Here is a 20616-nt window from a genome sequence, read left to right as displayed (position 1 = left end):
AATAAGATGGTTACTGGAGATGAAGACAACGTAAGATCAAATTGCAAGTGTACTAATTAAAAGAGCAGATAAAAGGTAAAAAGGATAAAAAGAAGAAAGGGTGAAAGTGAAAAGAGGAGCAGGGAAGCACAGAAAAAGAAGAAAAGAACTAAAGTATTAGAAACAGAGATTGGGAAAGGGGTTAAAGGAAAGAGAGCGTTTGGAGAAAGCATGAAAAAGGAAAAGAGAGGAAAAGGGTGTCGCTAGAAAAGAGAAGGGTGACAGGGGGAGGGAGAAAGAACGAAGGTACGAGAGAAATCACGTTCTCTCCTACTTTAACGCGCGGTTCTTATGAATCGAGCGGAGGGCGTAACCCAGATTACTGTTCACCGAACTATAATATTACGCGAACAGATCGGTCTGCCTGTATAACGGGTGATCGTTGCGAAATTATCGCGCAACTGGTCCTCTTTAACCTCCACGTGATTTTTATTTATTTACGGTATACAGGCTACAATGGTACAATAAAAAATACATTTAGTTGGTTGAAAACGATTATTTTTAATAAAATTATTTAATTCTTTTTTTCATATTCGATAGCAATGCTTTTCATCAGGTTCAAGAATTTTCAAGAAACTTTAGTATCAAGAAATATTTTTCCTTTTTATTGTAGTATTTTTCTAGTAAAAAATTATCGAAACATAATTATTAATTATTATAAGAAATATCGCTACGTTTATTTAATCAATTCTGAAGATGTTTTAAACAATATAGGAACTCTTTCCGTTTCTGGAATTATTTAGAAAAAAGATTTCGAATTCTTAATCGCTTGTTCATTAATTTTCTACTAGGGACTCGTTCAGCCGTTATTTTGAAAAAACGAGTGGCTATTTCGCATTAAGAGAAGCTTTTTCCTACTTCACGAAGAACTTCCCTTTCCTGTTAGTTCAACGTAAATATTAGCTACCTCTAGGAAGATCGCGAGTCAGCCAGTTTCATCATCGCCCAGTCAATTATCACTCCAACTACGTACTTCATCCACTTGGAAAAGGAACTTCAATCCTTTCCCGGCATTTCTGTTCATCAAAAGATTCTTCTTCCTTCCTGAATTATCTTCCTACCGATGAAAAAAGGCCTGGTTTACGGCTCTTGCTGACAATTCCATCGGGGAATTTTTTACGGTTACAGAAATTCATTCGTAACGTTTCAATCATTGATTCAATCAAATATCGAAAGAACATTGTTAAAATCCCCTTAAGGGCGAAATAAATATTCTTCGTAGCTTTTTACAAAATTTTATACAAAACTGAAACAAATTTTGTTCATTTTTCGCGAAATTATATAAATCGACATAGAAAGATATAATTTGAAATTTATAATTTGGCAAATACTAATACAGAGTCTAATGATTTAAAAACGAATCGAAGTTTATAATGAAAAATTATATTCTCAAACTATATTCCCTGCTCACGAAGTATAATATATTTTATCGATTATGTTACGTGTTTCATATTCTTTTATCATTAAGCTTAGCCAATCTTATTATTAGGCTTCTATTACTATCCATTTCGCAACTCATAATCTTGCAAATGTATGTAATGACGTATTGTACAATCTCGACACGTTCATCGTACGCCAGTTATAAACGGAAATGACGTATAAACGAAACGACGTGTAAGTATACGTCAAACAACGATGCACGTCATGAAACGCAACGATATGGAGTAAACGAAAACGATTTTGCGACGAACATTGTTATATAATAATAAGGTACAGAATAATTGTTACGTAATAGAAAAACACGTTGAGGGTTAACAGTATTAAAACTAGTCATTTATAAACTAATTTATAATTAATACTTTACTATTATATTATTTGTAATATTTTATACCGATCTCAGTCGAGACGCTATCGATTATTTCGATCGTCACTTAGAAGAGCATGATGACAACTTTTTGCTGGTTCCCATACTAATTGGTATATTTTTCAAATGAATAAAACAAAATGTTTATTAGATATGTACTGAGAATATTTATAAACAATTAAGCAATATTAAAATTATTGATCCGATTTAATATTAACTATCGGAAAATTGAATGGAACATAATGAATTATATTGTTCCTTGTATAATTTCCAATGGTACTTTAGCTTGCAGCGTACGTACTTTAATAATCATGTAGTATTTTAATAACTAATCTGATTAAATAAAATTTGATAAAATTCGTAGTTTAAAAAATTATACACGCATATATAATATAAACGTACGGAATATTGCGGTAACTTTTAAATAAAATAGAAATTTTCACAACGCAGAAACCGATTTCACGCAATGATTCATAATCCTTCGTTTGCAACCTTATTTTTACTGGCGTCGACCGCATACTGAGTCCTTTACATCCATGCGATCCATCCTTTTTTTAAAAAAATCGCCCAAAATTCTTGAAAATTCTTCCAAGTTTCTAGAATATCGTCCAATAGCTTTCATTGCAACGCGTTACCTTAATCTTTCTAAGCGAAGTTAGATTTAAACGAAAATATAAAAAAGATGAAAGATAACTTAAAATCATTGGTCGATAAGCCACACACAGTATGCAAATACAATAGAAGGATAACTGTAAAAATCATCAATATTATTTATACATAGAATTTCAGAATAATTGGTAAATAAAATGCGTAAAAATCAGTGTTACTAATTTTGCAAAAGAAAATACCCTCTAGATTAAATCCTTAGTTTCTACTAGAACCAACAATATAAAACTATTATAATCCATGTCATTGTATCACGCCAAACTAAAAATTACTGAAAAAGTTACTGAAAATTCTCAACGAGAATTGATTGTAAATATTCTAATAAATAAAAAAAAAAAAAAACTAATTTTACAGGAAAATTATTACCATGATAACGTATGGCTCGTAAAAATCGGATTAGGAGGGAACGTGTCAAATTTCCCCTGTTAAACAGGTTTGCGAACCAACCCGATGCATGGAATCCTGTGGGTTCACCCGGTACGTATTCCCGAAGGATACGCTTCGGAAAGGAAACGAGACGGAGTGGCCCTTCTCTATCCGCCTCCCACTCTTTTCTCTGTTGTTCTCCATCTTCGTCTAGCAGCAGTCGGTCGTCCAGGTAGTAGTGTCAGAATTCTAGTGCAATACGAAGGGGTGGGAACCCTTGGCAGTCGGAATTCCCAACCCCGACACGACCTTGCGCTTGCACATGCCCGCACGCACCAGCGGAACCCGCTCTTGACTGTTCTCTCTCTCTCTTTCTCTCTTTCTCTCTTTCTCTTTAGCTCTGACAGCACTCGGAGTGTCTCTGACGCGTACATGCAGTTACTCGTAAGTATTAGTTGGTCCGAAAAGTTTCTTTCGTTTTATAAGGAAATAATAGACGCACAATGTTTTTTGTTTTATATTAGTTTATTGAATTATGCACGAACATAATAATAGAAATAAAAGGAAATGGATTACATCTAATTCAATAAAATAATATAAAACAGAAATTGTAGTTCATCTATTATCACCTTAAAGAAACGAAAGAAACTTTTCGGACAACCTAATATCTACAGATTTGACCAATTTGTAAAATATATAAATGGATTTACAGATTGTAAGTTAGACTGTTAATCGAGTTACCGAAGGTCTTTAGAAATTTGGAAAAATATTAATAAATCAATGTGAGATTTATAATATTAGAAAATAGGGATTCACGAGCGAAGAAATTGTTACGTTTCAGAAATTGGCAATCTAACAATTTTCACATTGTGGCCTGTCGAGATAAAGGTTACCGTAATTTTAATAATAACGATTAAATAACAAAATCATTGTAATATTTTTATAACAACAATGTGGATCAGATTCTCAGTGAAAAACCTTACTTTACGATATCCAATTGATTTTCTCCACCCCTTTCTCTATTGTATCTCCAATTTAGAGGCGTCCTGTACTACGATCGTCGCAGCTATTCTTTTCTAGAACTCACGTTATATTTCCTCTATCAAACCTAAACGATGTTACTTGGCGCGTTTAACTAACCTTCTAAGCCCATTCTATGTGACATTTTTCGCTCTAAAAACATTCTGCAACATATACAACGTACATGAACAACGAATAAATAACAAGATAGTTGCATGGTTGCTCGTAGCCGAGATTCAAGTCACATTATCTCAAACTTAAGACGAGATCTCACATCTTCCACTCGTTCTTGCACAATTTCTTAAATTACATCTCCAATTCAGAAACGACATATGCGTATACCTATACACATACAACCATAACGTAACAACGACAAAATAATAAAAATCAGCTGCTGCTACCTACCCACGATTTTACATCACATTCTGTCAAACGTAACCAAGCGTCCGTATACTTTTGAGAGACAGTGTATGCGCATACAGGATCGCGTGACCGAGTGTATGCGTGTGCGGCGCGTATGCACCGCTAAGTATGCACCGCTGCTACGTCGGGCATTCCGGTGTGCACTTATGCGCACGTTCGTGCCGGATACGCTCAGCTTGTGCGCCTCGTCTGCCAGACGGCTGGAACTCGAGGCTGCGTTATGGTTACGACGCCTTATTCGCCACAGCCAAGGGTTTCGAGTTTAGGTTCTTCTCCGACTACGTTTCCGGCTTTCAGGTTTATTAGAACTGTTCTCCAGTTATTTTACAAGAGTAGAATTTTTATCAACGGCAAAAGAATTCTACGTCTTCTGCGTATCTATGGGATCATCTTAAATTTAGATATCGTGGAGGATAAAAAAATGTTAATGCAGCTTAGTCGCGACAGCAGAAGGTTCTCCTTCAACTACAACCGGGTTTCTGGCTTTCAGGTTTATTAAAACCATTTCCCAGCTACCTTCAAGAGCAGACTTTTCATCGACGATACGACAAAACTCTGTGCCTTCTGTTTCGTATATTTGCTACGGGGTTGCCTTAAAATCGAAGCCCAATGGCGGATAAAAGAAATATCGAAATTTTAATATGCCTCAACCGCGACAGCGAAGAGTTCGAACTCTTCTCCAACTTGGCTTTCAGGTTTATTAGCATTAAATAACGTACAACAATGAGATACAATTTAAGAACTTGACAGGATAAATGTGATAATTTTGAAGGCTACAGAAAAGAAACATAAGGAGGAATTGAAAAATTCAATGATCGATTGCATGTTATCAAAGTTATCCTTTTATTTGCTTACCCACTGCCAATGTTTCTACGTTTATGAGAAATTCGAATGCGCATTGCACGTGATCTGGAAAAATATACAAAATATCCAAGGCGTGTACAGCATTCGTTACAGCATTTCAAGGATGAAACAAATCTCTATTTATGTTGCACGTTACTTCATATTTATACGATTCTATTTCCAAGGGTATAAAATAATGATTATACAAAAACCTGAATTTCCCTAAACATTCGCAATCCGCCAATACGAAAATATTTCCTTTTGCATTCACTTTCCTCGGAACATGTAAACTCGATTCACCTAAACAACTCGTCTCGTCCAACCAGAATCTATCCAACGTTTCCGTTCCATTTACCCAGAAACCGCACAACCATGAACAACCGCGGCAATTGACAACAGCATTAAGAACAAAACTACCTGAATAGACGCCATAAAGTTTGTACTGTCGAGCGACTTCGTAGCAACTTGCACGTAGCTACGTCTATTAGCATAGTTAGTAGATCGATCGTACAGTTCTGTATAGATCAGGATCCCAGTAGAAGACGTCGCGTGACGATATTTCGCGCGATACGATGGCCGATGATACGACAAACGGCGGCGAAATCTAGAGCGGGCTGTTTCAATCGCGTTTCGCTTCGCGCGACGACGCGACGCTGCGCGCATATCTGGGTCAGCCGTGCGACCTAACTTGCACCCATGTGTGTACGTTCCCACTTATACGCGACGAATAATGCGGGAATGAGCGCGTGCATACCCGCGTTTCGATCGGCGCCACTCTATGGTCGGTCAGGTGTGCGTTGGTGATCGTAAATCGATCGATTCGATGCGATTCAAGAGCCGATTCGACTCGCTGCAACACCTCTAGCCGCGTTTAGAACGAACCAGCAAGAATATAGAACGAGAGCAGCAGCGTTTTACTGCTCGTTTTCTGTAAACCACCATCGACCGATAGCTTCGTAAACTCATTTACAATTTTGTGTACGAACGTTTGTAGAGATTAGACCGAGCATCTGGAATGCTCGATAGTTATTTCCAGTTTGATCTTCGATTAGACTCGTGGCAACCATAACCAACGAAGAAATGAAGATTTTTCAAACGTTCTTAGGATCTTTCATAACGTTCCATTTTTTTATTTCACGAACAATCGTCGAACGCTCGTTTACGCTATCGATTTTTCGCTCTAATTACGTTTAATGGTGCGTTTAGCTCCTTTATCGCTCTGGTAAAATTTCGTGAAATGGAAGCGCGAACGAGCATTCGATCGGCTGTGCTCTCACGCTGAACGAAATTTAAACAATTTACAGTTAACCAGAAGTGCACAGAAACGCGAAGAAAGTGAGATCATTCTTTGTCCGATCGATGGACGAATGCTCGATTGCGATATCATCTTTTAATTTTACCGAGCGGACAACGAATATACTCTCCGTTGGTCTAAACCCACCACGAAGCGGCGCAAGAACAAGCTCGCTTCGCCTAAACGCACCTTCATGACGCTCTGTGTACGTAAGAAAATATATATCAGTGCATGAGTATTAGAATATTTAACAGGGAAAGAGATAAACCCGAGAAATGATTAGGAGCTTGTTAAAAGCTTCTTTTGGAAGCCGTGAGTTGCAATCTATAGAGATATTCTATGTTATCAAGTAAACACTTTATAGACAATAAATATTTAGTGGACAATTTTTATTCGTTCATTGTCTTAACCAATCTGCAATATTTCGATTATTAAATTTTTTATTGTATTTGTTACTCTATAGTTCATTGCGCTCTACGGATGATTCTATTAAACGAGATGCAAGTTTTTATAGAATCATTCAATTTTTCAAATTAGTATTTATAATGCGAATAAAAAAGAAGAAATGTCTCGCGAATTTGCTTATCACATAGAAATTTTATGTGAAGGAACGTTAAAATATTTACTAAAAGGAAATAGTTATCAATACACTCTTTCTTCTACGATATTCATATATCTACGAAATTCCCAATTACCAAAAAGCATTTACACACCATTGCATTTATCGCGGCATATACATAGCAATTAATTAGTACATTCAAGTACATTGAATTTCGTGTCATCGATAGTACGATCGATACCGTGAAAATGAAATGGATCTGCTACAAAGAAAAGTATGTACAAATATTTGTTCCAGCCATTGTATTAGGTTGTCCGAAAAGTTTCTTTCGTTTCATAAGGTGATAGTAGATGAACAAGAATTTCCGTTTTATATTATTTTATTGAATTACGTATGATCCGTTTCGTCATATTTCTATTATTATGTTCTTGCATAATCCGATAAACTAATATAAAACAAAAAACATTGCACGTCCATTATTTCCTTATAAAACGAAAGAAACTTTTCGGACACTCTAATACATATCTCAAAAAGCAGCTCCATTGCGATTTCATCTTGACCACAAGACATTTAATCGCATTCAAGTAAGTTAAAACGCAAATACTTAACAGTAGAACTACCGATTGTTAACACAAAGCTATTTCTACCAAAACCAGTCAAAATGTTTAAAAAATAAGTAATAATAGAATAATTTTATATTTATTAATTTATTACTTTCTTACAGAAGCAATTCCATGTTATGTAGTACACTTTTGGTATTATTAATCCACCATGATCCCTAAACGGGGGTTAACACATTTATAAAATTGTAGAACCAGTCATTTTGACTTCTGTGGTATTTCTAGCGTTAACATCTAGCGATCTAGCGATCGATCAGGAATTTTCTTGATAAATGATATCATCACATCGAATGATACGCAGTACAAATTTTAAAAACGTGTGGGAAGTTGTATAAAACGAGGAAATTAGTTAATTGGGGTTTGATAAACAGATTGCAGAACCCTTTTACATTTTGACTGGTATTGTATAAGTAGCCTTGATACAAAATTATTTTTAGTTTGAATACATAAAAAACAAAATAAAATTCATTATATTATTCCTTTAATTACCGTTACAAAAGAGTCATTACATCATTGCACGAAAAAATATAACACAAAGTAGGAATTTTAAAGCAAAATTGTAAAACCAGTCAATTTGACTGGTGTGGTAGTTCTAGTATTAATCAAACTGAAATTCATTGCAATCGTGTGGTTTGTCGCTTCCCGGTAGGAGATCTTCTAAAAACACCATCGATACCTTCCCCAATATTATTTCACGGCACAAATAACGTACGGGTGGCCTGTTTGGCATTACAGAAATAATCGCACGCTAATTAGACTGTCACGTGTCGAAGGTACGGAAGGTCGGGAGCGACGTTTAATCGAATTAGTAAGGCACTCGAGCGTGGCCGAGGGTGCTCAAATAGAAACCCGCCCCAAGCGTGGATGGTGTTTCGATCTGTTTTGTCTCTGCTTTGTCCCCGACCCTCCATACGTTCCGCTTAGTAATCAATCTTGTCTTCCGTTCGACTTCGACCTCGTTCCGTTCCCTCTTCTCTCTTTCTCTATCCTCTTTTCTTTTTCTCCGCGCCTCTCGATATTTTTTAATCGACCGTCGCTGACCGACGCGCTTGTCCACCAACATGGACAAAACGCGTCTCTAATCCCAGTGACAGGGAAATTTTCGTGGAAAAATCACGTGCAAAGCCTGTCAGGTAGAACGCTCGATGGAAATGAGTGTGCGAGGATTTTTAGTTTTATTATTAGCCTAGGACACAGCACAGGTCAAAAGTTTGAGATCGGTTCTAGTATCTGATATCGGGTAATTTGTGAAAGAAAAGGAATTGAAGATATAATACGGTTTTTTGGCTGTTTCGTAATAAATCGAATGCCTTTAGCAGATTCCTGTTGGCTTTGTATCTTATTCTTCTGAGTAACGATTTTTCATTGGTTTTCTTTCTATTGAATACGTAATTATTATTAAATACCTAAATATGTAAATGGTGAAACTTCCGAGCAATGGACAGCATGAACTTGAATCTTTTTAATATATCTCGAAAATAATATCATTTCCTCCAAAATTAAATCGGATATATTAATTAAGTTTTCGCGTTATCGTTTATTTATTGTTTATTTTTAAAGTTCGTAAGAAATTGTTCGAATCGAATATTTAAAGAAACATGAGATCGAACAAGCTCGAATTAATTGATTTAAATAATTCAAACGAAACGCAGAAAAGAAAGAAACGCACGAAACGTGTGGATTTTAAACGAGCAGACTTGTGACAATCAAACATGGAAAAGTTTTCGCACACGATGCATCCGTGCGTCATGTGCACTGCACCAAGGACGCTGCATGACGCACTGGCGCATTATAACCACTTTACCAGTTAACCCTGTATAACCCGGTGTAACTCCCAGGTAATGTTTCACGCGTCCGTATTTCGTCTGCGTTCCAGTTTAAACGCTCCGAATCAGTTTTTATTCCAACACGTACACGTATTCCGTATAACCGTTAAAACGAATCTCAATCTGTTTTCTTCAATTTAGGCAATTCAAGGGTAATGAAAAATGAAAGAAGATTTATTCGATTTTTATTATTGAAATAATTATTCAATTAATTAATTCAATATTTTTCGAAATATCCATATACGTTGGAACTTGTATGGCGCGCACATTCTGAAGATTAAATTAACGCGCAACGAAGAAACTATAAATGCAGCTTACGATCATCAGACAACTGAAAACATAGAATGGAAGAAATTTTTACTCTTGGAATAGTCGGAAAATTATTTAGATCGTACACAGAATATCGCGAATAAAATTATCTATATTACGTAATTGAGATCGCACTCGATCAAACGATCGAACGATTGAAACAGTTTAAAAGCGATCGAAGTAAAACCGAGGAAAAGGCTATGGTTTTAACGTTTACCAGTTTCAGGAGAACAAATGGCAAAAAGTTTCGTTGAATTACTTCAATTTGTGTGATTATACTTAAGAATATTTAACCACAGACTATTTAACACTTAGAAAGCAACAGTTCCGTAATAGAACTACTGTGAAACGAGTTTATCTATCGTTTGTAACATTTCTCATTGGAATTCATCTTTTGCTAACAAAGTCGTGCGAAACACATCTTACGATCTGACGATAGGAAGAAACCGGAAAAACGAGCAAGTTAATAGATAGACAATACGTAGCTTCTAATTAACGTGGCGTATAAATGCCGCATGCAAATAGGGATAACGCGGTTAATCGTCGACGCGTGTTTCGAGTCGATGGATCGGTCAAGCTGTTGCGCAACGATATGGCAGCGCGTGCCTCTGAACAGACGTTCCTCTGTTCTCTCGTTCTCTCAGCTCCGTTTCTCCCTTCCTTCTCGATTCGCGCGCTTACAGGCCTCTGGCCTCGTTCGTCACTGCACTCTTTGTGCTTCTCTTTGTTTGCTTCGAAAAATTGGAAATTTTCAGTTTAAACAGAGACACCGTGGATTGCCAAAGTTTCCCGCAAGATCTATTTTTTCACGAACTTATAGCAACTTTCAAATAGAATTTTTTAATATTTTAAACGCTATCTTTCTCGCTATCTTTTTTATTATTATTGTTACCGTTAATGCGTATGAATGTATTTTTATGCGATAATTTATATAATATAGATTATACAAGTAATCAGAATTTAAATAAGAGGGGGAATTTTAGCAAAATTTAGATAAGTAGAATTTTCGAATATTATTTTAATAATAATTATTTTCCATTATTATTGATGTTAATGTACGTGTAATGCTTATTTTTATATTAGAATTTACATAATGTGTATCGCAGAGCGAATTATAATTCGAGTAAATGGAGCAGACTTTTTAAAAAATTTAGCCTTTTGTTAGTGGAATTTAAATAGAATTTTGTAATATCTCTGTTTTAAATGTTTTAATTGTATGGTCGATTTAGAGCTTCCGTTATTTATTTCGTCTATTTGTTTAACACGTTACTAGTTGTTTTTATCCGCAGACGTGGTTGTAATTTAAACGGTGGAAGAAATTTTAGAAAAATTTCAATCGCAGAATGTATCGAAGAGATAAAGTACGATTTACCTGTACCAATCTCGTAAATGTAGGTTAAATTTAATAGTTTATTTCCCGGGTTGCGGCAATATGAAATACAAAATCGTATCGCTTCGCAGAAAATTGAAAATCCTCGTTTCATAAAGGTAAGAAAAATATCGAACGGAAGGCTCCGTAAACAAAGTTGTTTCGAGCGAATAATGAAATTGAATCTGTTAAAAAGCGCTAAATTAAAAACGTGATTCCTGGCTAGCAATGATACACCGCAGGTGTATTCGATTTTATTAAAATCTTTGCCTCTTTCGAAATTGTTAAATTCATTTATTACACTACATTTGAAAATTCATTTACAAACATTTCCATATGTATTTAACCACACAGAAATCTAATCAGTTTTAACAAATAAACCTTTAGCTTCTGTATCTTTATATTCATATTTTTATATTTTCATATTTATTGTTATAATTTCAGCAGACAAAAATGATTTGTAGAATTCTAACAAAACGTATCACGTAAAATTGAAACGGAAAATCATCTGTATCAACAAGGATTTGCTGGACATTTATTTTCAATGTTAGAGAAATCATATTTGAGTCGAAAAAGACGGAAATGAAGCAGTAGATTTATTATATTTCGGTATATTAAAATTATAACAGTTTCAGAAAATGGTCTGGATTAGTATGATTTTTGAGTGGTTTACGCGTAGTAATGGTAATGGCTAACCAAAGCAATTTCTCTTTCATTCGTGTTCCACAAGTTTATCGTTTTCATCCAACGAAATCTGCATACGATCAACGTTAAAAAACGTAGACAGTACAGTCTTGTAAAAGTTTCTTTCAATACATTTCAGCTTCAAATATTTCATTGTAAGGATGAACTCGTTCTACGATCAGAATAAAGACGCTAGCGAGATCTGAAAATTAGCACAGTTTCTCGAATAGACAGATATTTTCTACATCGAAGAGACGAACGAGGCGGTGATCTAAAGAAAGACGAAACTGTAAAACAATGATGAAACCGGAATAAAATATGATTTTAAAGAGACTAAGTTGTAAAATAGTCGTAAAGTGATATAGGAAATAATGGTAATATAGAAAAATATCAGACGTGGTATTAAATGAACATTTCTAATTTATTTACTACTATTTGTTAAAAATACTGAATTATGCAATACTTCGTTCTCGCATCATCAAAATCAAATGTTCAGTCTATGAAGTTTTATACATAATCCAAATATTACGAATGGTTCGTTCGATATTCACCGTGAAATTCCACAAAACCAGGACTTCGCATTCCGAGTATTCAGATGACAGCGTTCGATTGACAGAAGTTCATCGAACCAGACGTGAATTAACTCTCTCGTTGTCGATTAAACTGGCGATGTGCTGCAAACAGAAATGTTGCACTATTTAGAAAAAACGTTTTTTCATGTAGATTTTTGATGTACATAACTATTTCTATTTTGCTTATTCTCAGACAACAACAAACTTTTAATAGAACACTAATTGAACTTTTGATAGAACAAAATAAGAATTGCTGACTGCATAATACTTATTTATTTTAACTTATAGCCAGCTTGTTTCTTCCTGAATAATTAACTCAGCTTTTTCTCCTAATTCTACGAATTCTTCAATTGGGAAATTTTTCTCAGTTTTTATCAATTTACTAAGACAGTAAATATGTTTTTCTGAGTAAAATTTACCAAACGTATATATATACTTTCCTATATATTAATGTAAATTAATATTTTCTATATATTAATGAACGTGAAAGTACATGTACAGGGTGTCTTTGAAATTATGGTACAAACGGTCGGCTGATGATTCCAGATGGAAAAATAAGTGGAGAAGAGGAAAGAAAAAGTTTACAAGAAAAATTAGTTTGAAAATCCATCAGGTAGCCGTCTGTCGCCTGGTAGTTTCGAATTATGGAACTGTTGTTTCTGCTCGTGTCTGTATTTTGTTAAACGTGGACAGTGTCTGTTGTTATTTCTGTATTTAGAGGTAGGATCACAATAGCTATTATTTTATTCTTTGGATAAATCTATCACACCATTCTGAGCCGAAAAAACTTTGTTGAATTTTCTTACATGGACTAGGGACAAAAAACAAAAGAATATCTTAAGGGGGTGTCCTGAATTAGAATGTTCTAAAACAGCATCTTTTTGTGATTTTTTTTTAGAAGGGAAAGAAAGAAATGAAGTTATTGAATTTTGAGGTATGGTTTCATATATATTTAACGAATACAAAAAGATTTTTTTTAAAGTAAAGAAGAGAAATTATAACAGATTTCTAGGCCTATTTCATAGGCTGCAGTTTTCAATCAGCGTGAAAGATCCAGCTCGTAATTCTTGATTGAAACGAAAAACCAAAAAAGGATTAAATTATCATATATTTTTCTTCTCGATGAAATGAAAAAAAGGCGGAAAATAGTGTGAAATTAAAAATTTTGGCGGGTTTAAAGAAAAAAATACTTATTTAAGTAAACTTTTTGACGAACTTTTTTAGCTTTTTTGGTTTTTCGTTTCAGCGAAGAATTACGAGCTGGATCTTCCACGCCGATTGAAAACTGCAGTCCATGAAATAGGCTTAGAAATCTGTTATAATTTTATTTTTTTACATTAAAAAAATTTTTTTGTATTCGTTAAATATATATAAAACCATACATCAAAATTCAATAACTTCATTTCTTTTTTTCCCTTCTAAAAAAAATCACAAAAAGACGCTGTTTTAGAACTTTCTAATTCAGGACACCCCCTTACACCTATCGATTAAATCTATCGATTATATCTAAAACTATCTTCTAGTTATTATTTTACTGTAACTAGCGCATTTGCATATGAATGACGATCGGTCATTTTCAACAGTGTCGCTATTTGCTTCCTGATTAATAAAACGATCGTTAAAAAGTACTAGCCTTATCCTTGACTATATGAAACCATTGAAATTAAACAGAGAGCAAAGAAAGTAATAATAATCAGTAACAATAGTAAAGAAACGAAAGTTTCATAATTCACATTTACGTACGCGGCTACCTGCTGGGCTTCCAAACTCGTTTCTCTCGAAAACGAAGCCTTGAACGAAGAAACGTTGCTCTCCTCTTTCGATTTATTTCCACGCGTGGAATCATCAGCCAACTCGTACCGTGATTTCGCAGACGCCCTGTTTACACGCGTTTAGCAATCAAACGGTTAACATACGCTTCTCACGCGGTAGATAAAATATAAAATACGTAATTACTCGTAATTGTCCTTGTAACGACACGAATCTCAACACATTGTTGACCGATCACGAGTTAACTCGTGTTTCCATGGTCAATCGTTGCCACGAGTAAACTCGCGATGCGCTTTTATTCGCAAAAGAAATATTAAAAGTTGAATAATAAATAAAATTTATTAAAGTTTATTTTTATCGCTCTATTTCCACATCCAATTACGAAATAATAGCCGGTGACATGAGATAAATTCTCAGTAAAATTGCCGGTCAACAATGTGTTAACAGTGTAATTCGTCTGGCAATTCGTCTTCTATTACAACGTGCGCACTGCACGGACAAAGAGTTTTAAAAATCTCGTGAATTTCAAATAAATGAAATCGCAACTGTAACATATTTTGTTGCCATTGTAGGGACACTGAAAGGTTCGAGCAGCTGTTTTCTGTAGAAAACCCGTCTCGTGCAACACAGAGAGGACCGTGGCAGAGCAGAGTTGGGCCGCGTTTATGAGTTGGCCACGTACAAATGGCCGCTACGCTGGCTGGCCGCTGAGCACGCCATTTTGCTCGGCAATAATTATTTAGCCTGCAGCGGCGTTCGTTTATTTGTTGCACGCGACCGAGTTAAATTTGTACTGTCGTTAATTCAACGGCTGCCACCCTCACAGGACAAGCTGAATTTACCGCGACGAAACGGCACGTGGTTGGAATTCGCGTGAGACGCGGAAAAATCGTATGGAAACTTGAAAGCCAGCTGCTCATGTAGATACGCACGAAAGAGTTAATTGTCACGAGAATGGTGTTTCTTCATTTTTCTAATTCCTTTTCCCAAGTTATATCTTTCGTATGTTTTTAACATTAGAAATATCGATAGTTAACACAAAGCTATTTCTATCAAAACCGATCAAAATGAGTGCTCTTTCAAAAATAATAATAGAATGAAAGAATAAAATATAAAAGTAATAATAGAATATTTTTATATTTATTGATTTATTACTTTCTTACAGAAGGAATTCTATGTTATGTAGTACATTTTTGGTATTATTAATCCACCATGATCCCTAAACGAGGATTGACACATTGATAAAATTGTAGAACCAGTCATTTTGGCTGCTGTGGTATTTCTAGTGTTGGTATCTAGCGATCTAGCGATGGATCCGGAATTTTCCTGATAAATGATATCGTCATATCGAATGATACGCAGTAAAAATTTGAAAAACGTGTGGCAAGTTGTGCAAAACGAGGAAACTGGTTAATTGGGGTTCGATAAACAGATTGCAGGACTCTTTTACACTTCGATAAGTACCAGTTGATACAAAGTTATTTTCATTTTGAATACATAAAAACAAAATAAAATTCGTTATATTATTCTTTTAGTTATCGTTATGAAAGTCATTACATCATTGCGGAAAAAATATGAAATAGGAATTTTACAATAAAATTGTAAAACCAGTCAATTTGATTTTTGCTAGTTCTAGCGTTAATATCCATTTTAACAAACCACGCAATAATTATGATACAATCTCGCTATGCTGCTGCCTCGATTTCATTTAATATTTATGGTATAACGATGTTGGTGCAAGAATAGTAACGAAGATATTTTGATCGCGTTGCGCAACATTAAATTAGCAATTCAACTTGTCAAGCTTTAGATAACCTGTTCACGTCGCTGAATATTTTCCCATTAAAAATTTGTTTCTTGGTTTAAAGTTTCTTTAGCCTCAGTGTATCTACAAATTTTTTATAGCGTAGAAAGTTCCAGGTTTTCGTTTTTCTACCTCTTCGCCTCTAATATTCGTATCCTCCGTATTAAAAAGCGCAATTTATCTTGCTTTTCTCTTCGTTAACCCCATCTTTCTTTTAAAAATTCCAATTAATTCACGTCTCACGTACGTGCACGTTCATTTCTTTACCTTTAAGATCCGTTTCCCTGTTTATTCTTATTGGAAACCGCGAAGTATAGATCGATTTAATTTGTCGTACGCGCATGTAAAATTTAAAGTCACAGACGATCGTCACACAGACTTACACGCGTCTCGAGAAGCAACGGATCGTATTATAATGCAGACAAAGCTTCGAAACTTGAACGATTTTCTCGGTGTTCTCACATTTATACCAACGATCCAATTCCAAAATTCACGTCCCTCTTCAAACTATTGCAATTAATTTTTTTCCAAAATACATACCTTAAATCCCATTCTGTTTACGACAAACTGTATTCCAACCGCGGCAAATTGATTTTCTATCGCAGATTCGTCGATCAAAAGGCTTCTGAGAAGCACATAAATTATGAAATAATTCCTTATCGCATAAAATGGCAAATTAAATTACATTCATTCGTAAGCTTCGAGCATCTTGCACTTTTAAAGCAAACACAATAATCGTCCTAAGAATTGCAAGATTTTCGAGCGAAAATCTACCTACACGTTGTCGCTCTGTTCCTTAACCGTTTTAACTCTATTTTTCAACAAAATGTAATTGCTCGATCCACATACGTCTCATTGGTACGAAGAATGCAAGTTCGTGATAATCTGATGAAAATTCTACTTGGTAGGAGACAGATATTCAGTCCTTTTCAAGTCCTATTTCCCGGCGATAAAGTTTCTCTCAGTTAACAAACTCGGTGGAGATGGAACATTTAAGTTGCCAGACTTATCAGGTCTGCAAATATGAAACCGGAATTTGCCTATAAATGGCCCTAGCTGATAATGTAGTTATCACTAAACTGCGTCATTGATGTCAAAAGTCTTTGTTGACATCTCACAAACATTTTCGACTCAGAACAATACAACTTTTATACAACGGCATAGTTTGTAATAGCGTTGAACATGTCGAATTTTGTGCCTGGAAACTACGATTTGCGGACAGCATTGATTTTCTGTTACCATTTGAAGAAAACCGCTGCAGAATCGCATCGAATGCTTGTCGAAGCTTACGGTGAGCATGCTCTTGGTAAATCACAGTGCTTTGAGTGGTTTAAAAAATTCAGAAGTGGCAATTTTGACGCGAGGAACGAAGAACGTGGAACGTGGGACGTGATCTATTATGAGCTGTTAAAACCTGGCGAAACCGTTAATACTGAGCGCTACCGACAACAAATAATCGATTTGAATCAAGCTTTGCGTGAAAAACGACCAGAATATCAAAAAACGCAACACAAAGTAATTTTGCTTTATGATAATGCACCATCGCATACAGCAAAACCGGTCAAGGAAGCGATTGAAGTTCAGTTGGGAAATATTTTCGCACGCGGTTTACTCACCAGATTTGGCTCCGTCCGATTACTATTTATTTGCATCGATGGGACACGCACTTTCTGACCAGCACTTCACTTCTTACGAAAATGTACGAAAATGCCTCGATGACTGGTTTGCCTCAAAAGAGCGACAGTCTTTTTAGCGTGGCATCCACCAATTGCCAGACAGGTGGGAAAAATGTATAGCTAGCGATGGGCAATACTTCGAATAAAATATTTTTAGTCATTTTCATACAATAAACGTGTATTTTCTATACAAAAATTCCGGTTTCATATTTACATACCTGGTAGATTTGAGCAAAGAAACGTGTGCGATACAATCTCGGAATATAATTCATGATTACAGATTACAGATATTTGTGCATTTATGGAAAATCTATGAAAAAGTATACAAACTTTGGCGATTATTATAATAATATTTGATGGGAAATGCAAATACCTGCTTAGGTTCCATTCTTTCGTTTATCTTCACGAAAGTATGGATTCGCATAAGTATTCGTACATCCATTCACGTATCATATTAATTAACAACTCAAATGTTGAGAGCTATTGTGTTGGAAACTAAGTGATTGCTGATTTTGTCATTAGGTGGTATTAACAAAATCCGCAATCACTTAGTTGTCAGCCCAATGCTTCTTAACATTTGAGTTATTAGTTGAGACTCAAGTTGGGAGGAGTCGTAAACTGAGAGTCGAGTTGTGAGGAGCTGAGAGTTGAGTTGCCAAGCTGTTATGAGTTGTAAACTATTAGATGTGAGTTGCGAATTATCTATTTAGTTGCTTAGTTATAGCACATTACTATATTTAGTTTAATCCATTGTTTAATCCATTATAAATAGATCCATCTATCAATAAATCATTGGAAACCCTAATTTCTAATATTTCTGAATAAATAAATCCTATAATTCTGAGAATAAGTGTACACTTACACCGAAAGAGTATAAGTTAAATTTCGATTAACAAACAAACTTTGATAAGCGCGTTAATATTTTTTACAATGCTATCTGTCGCTTATGTCGTTTTAACAATACAATTTCACTCGATTATTTTTAATTAATAATTATTTTTAATTATTCGATTTCTCTTTCTTCTTTTTCCGCGCTTTTACCTGACCATTTTATTAATATAAATCGGAATGCTTCTCTGCAAAGTTAATCATTCCGATTTATACTCTGACTTCTATGATAATGACTTCTGCCCGCCCACCAGCGAATTCAAATCGAACCAGCGGATAAAACGAAAACACATGGCCACGAAACGTTCATAAACTTCGATCAGAGTGAGAGCGCAGGTTTCCCTTTGAAGGCTCCTCGAACACGAGTTGTAGATACGCGGGCCCGACGATCGTGTTTCCCGTCAGGAGCTTAAAAAGCTTCGGGGTCGTGCCACAAAGAGGATAAATGCGACTGACAGGCTACGAAATTCAGTGGATGGAGGAATAGGACGAAAAGAAGGGGAGGGGAAAAAAAATAAAAAGGGAAAAAAGAAGAAGAGGAGGAGCAGGCGTATTCAGGAGCCTCGGTGGTAAATAGGTTAAACGGCAGGTCGAGAGGGCAGCCAATTTAAATCACCGCCAATTCCGTGCAGTCCGATTCGATCCACCCGGCATCGCTTTGAATCCTCCGCTTCCGCTTTTTCTCTCTTGTTTTTTTCAAGCCGAGTCTCCACCTTCCTTCAAGTTTACTCCAACTTCTACTGCTACTTGAAAATTACTATTTAATCAAATCCTAGTTGTTTTAAAACGTTGCACAGGAGGATAATTTTGACTTTTAAAGAAATTGTTAAGGATCGTAATTTTGAAAATGCTTGGAATCGTCGGTGCAAATTTTAGAGACGAGAGTTGGGAGTTTCGCTACTGGAAAATTAGTCGATTGAACGTATCCGATTGAAGCTTCGATTCAGCGAATTGTTTCAAAGCGTTTTGAGATAGATTTTGGGTTTTAGAGAAGTCGTTAAGAAACGTTTGCAACTGATCGTCTAAATCTTAGAGACGAGAGTTGGAATTTTTGCTACTTGAAGATTAATCGATTAAAGTTTAATTGCTTTGCGCAATTACAAAGACAGACAGTTTTGAGTTTTAAAAAAATTTGTCGACTATTGTAATGTTAAAAGTGTTTGGGATTGTTGATCAGAGTCTTGATATCGAGAGTTTAATACAATTGTTGGTTTTGATATTTGAATTGCTACGATAGAAAGTATAATATGTAGATCAAATAATGGATTTTAGTTTTTGTAAATTTACGTGAGATTTTACCAGCTACTAACGAGTCTACGTAAATATTTGTCTTCGTCACAGTACGCTGTTTGCATTATTCCTTCAATTATTACAACTGTTTGTAATCAAACGTGTGAGAAAAAATTATTATTCGCTTTTTATGAGACATCGATATCTTAATAAATATTCTAATAATTGAAAATTCTGCTAATTTGCTCGATTATATCTGTCTTCTTTTACAAAACTAAATAATTTCTAGAATTAATTTACAATCAATCATTGAGATAATAGTTCTAATTTCTTCTCTCAAAGAGATTCACTATTCCAACAATTACTCCAATTAGCACAGATTTTGCTCTCTGTAATTTCTTATTCAAGGACCTTAACTCACATGTTCTCGAACTTTACTCCAAAACGATGTTCAAAATCTTTAGAAAGTTATATTCACGATTTTAATTAAATATATTAAATTCTTATATTATACACGCAATGTTTATTATGTTAAATTATTAGTATGTTAAATATTATTTATTTATTATTTATTTATTATCTGTATTTTCTTATTCGAGGACCTTAACTCACATGTTCTCGAACTTTACTCCAAAACGATGTTCAAGATCTTTAGAAAGTTATATTCACGATTTTAATTAAATATATTAAATTCTTATATTATACACGCAATGTTTATTATGTTAAATTATTAGTATGTTAAATATTATGTTAAATAACACTACCAAAAATATACACAAGATAAATATACAAATTATCTCGCTGTCGTCCATACTTCTAGAAGCGTAACAATCGTAACCACATAATGTAATAAT

At 34.9% G+C, this 20616-nt stretch overlaps 1 long non-coding RNA gene across 2 annotated transcripts in view; it reads right to left on the bottom strand.

Annotated features, from left to right (window-relative positions):
- The window catches only part of LOC125384701, a 163891-nt gene that overhangs the window by 4779 nt on the left and 138496 nt on the right, over positions 1–20616 (bottom strand). For both annotated transcript variants that reach the window (XR_007223391.1, XR_007223392.1), the window contains exon 3: positions 12374–12496. This is a non-coding gene — a long non-coding RNA (uncharacterized LOC125384701). The remainder of the gene's footprint in view (positions 1–12373; positions 12497–20616) is intronic.

This window comes from Bombus terrestris, chromosome 3 (assembly GCF_910591885.1).
Source record: "Bombus terrestris chromosome 3, iyBomTerr1.2, whole genome shotgun sequence".
Classification (NCBI taxonomy): Eukaryota; Metazoa; Arthropoda; class Insecta; order Hymenoptera; family Apidae; genus Bombus; species Bombus terrestris.
The sequence above is the reverse complement of the archived record's forward strand: the minus strand, read 5'-3'. Positions and strand labels throughout refer to the sequence as shown.